Raw genomic sequence first — 1,897 nt, 5'->3', positions numbered from 1 at the left:
GGACACCACAATAAGACTTCCTTGTGACCCCATTTTCCTTTGTTTTAAATCTAAAATTTCTCCCCATAATTTTCTCAAACATTTTTAAATGTTCTCAGCCTAAACAGCTATAGATTCCAGTGTAGGGTAGGGTGGGACAAGATGCCCAATAGGGTAAAAACACCTATGCCCAAAAAACACACACATGCAACCATAAGAATAAGCTAGCAGTAAACAAATACAAACTGTGGGGTAAAACAGCACAAAACAAGTGTATATTTTTGTCATTCAGTTAATGCTTAGTTATCTTTATATGAAGTATTAAAATAGAGCAATGTTATGTCAATATTCTAAATATAGTCCCATTTTGTAATGGAGTTACTATACAAAAGGTATGGTGCTTAAGGTGACAATTTTGCCCCACCCTAGCCAACCAATACAGCGTTATAAGCAATTTGAATTTTGTTATAAAAGCCAAATCAATACTTTTATGAACATTGCGATTATTATATGTGGCTTTCCACAAGTTAAACATTTAATTAAAGCAATCAGTCAATCCATAAATGTCACCATACTAAAATCCTCATTGCCTAATAGCTCAATGCATAGTAAAACAAAAGCCGTATGTAAAAGGAAAATATGTATGTGCTCTTACCACAAGTGATTTGGGCCTGGTACACTATATACTCTGTGTCGAATAGCTCTTCGTTGACGAACTGCTCTACCAACAGGATCCAAAAGTTGCAGCCTTCTTCTAATTCTCCACCTCTGTATTCTCAATGCCCGGCTTCTTAGGCTTCCTTGAATATAACTCTCCCCAGCTTTAGGTGTAGAACTTAAAACCCTAAGATGTAACGATCAAGATCTTCATCACGCAAGTTGTTTATTTAAATTTAAATTTTTATTTTATTTTATTATACAATAATTAAATAGAGAAAAAAAACTTACCTTGGCCTGCCTACCCCATGACTTAAAAGTGGTGCAGAAAATTTGGGTGTCCGAGAACAGGCGGTTAAACTATTGATCCTGGCCTGGAGATCTTCAGTTAATGAAACTGTATTCCTACATATTTCTTCTAGCATGGATAGCAAAGAGGTATCTGTTCTTTGAAAAGTGTAACATGCAATAAGCATTGCAATTAAAATCTCTAAATGGCCTTCAAGTTTTCTGTGTAGATGTTCCATAAAATTAAGATCAACAGAAAAAGCAGCTCTTTCTACCATAGTACAGCATGACTTTAGTGAAAGAAAATATTCATGGATGTCTTCTACTGCCTCGGTTGACACTAAATGAAAAAATAAACAAAGGAAAACGCATGACATGTAAATCAAAGCCATGGCAAAAAGAAAAGACCTGGAGTAAGTTCAATATTTAGTTGAATTAGCAATTTTCCTACAAAGGTAGTGAAAATGAACCTCTTCTCCTGTGTACAAGTAGTTTTATTCCACCGTTTATTGGCACACAGAAATGCCGTTCCAAATCAATTTGTATACCTAATCTGTAATTGGCCATTAATGTAATGTGATTCTTTGTATACATTATGTGCATTTCAGTATATGCCATATTCATTTCAGTATGTGAAATACTCATTTCACTATATGTTTTATTCAAAAAGCTGTAATTTTGAATTGAACGGCCTCTCATAATTTTACTCATGCGTAATACGCCAGGGATATAGATTTTTGAAGGGGTACTGAATTGGTTACAACATCGGGATGATGTCTGCTTTACATCTCGGCAGAAAGTGCAAGTCGTGGTGCAGACCTGCAGGTGAACCAGACAGCAGCAGATACGGTTTAAATAGAGCACTTGCTTTGAGTTGCGGGGGGTTTGAATTATTCATTTCACTCAAGTGTCATATTTTCAGATATATCTCGCTTTATGTAAACAGACGCCTTCATTCGGCAACGGGGTTGGT

The sequence above is a fragment of the Acipenser ruthenus genome, chromosome 12 (assembly GCF_902713425.1).
Source record: "Acipenser ruthenus chromosome 12, fAciRut3.2 maternal haplotype, whole genome shotgun sequence".
Classification (NCBI taxonomy): domain Eukaryota; kingdom Metazoa; phylum Chordata; class Actinopteri; order Acipenseriformes; family Acipenseridae; genus Acipenser; species Acipenser ruthenus.
Note: the sequence above shows the minus strand (reverse complement) of the source record.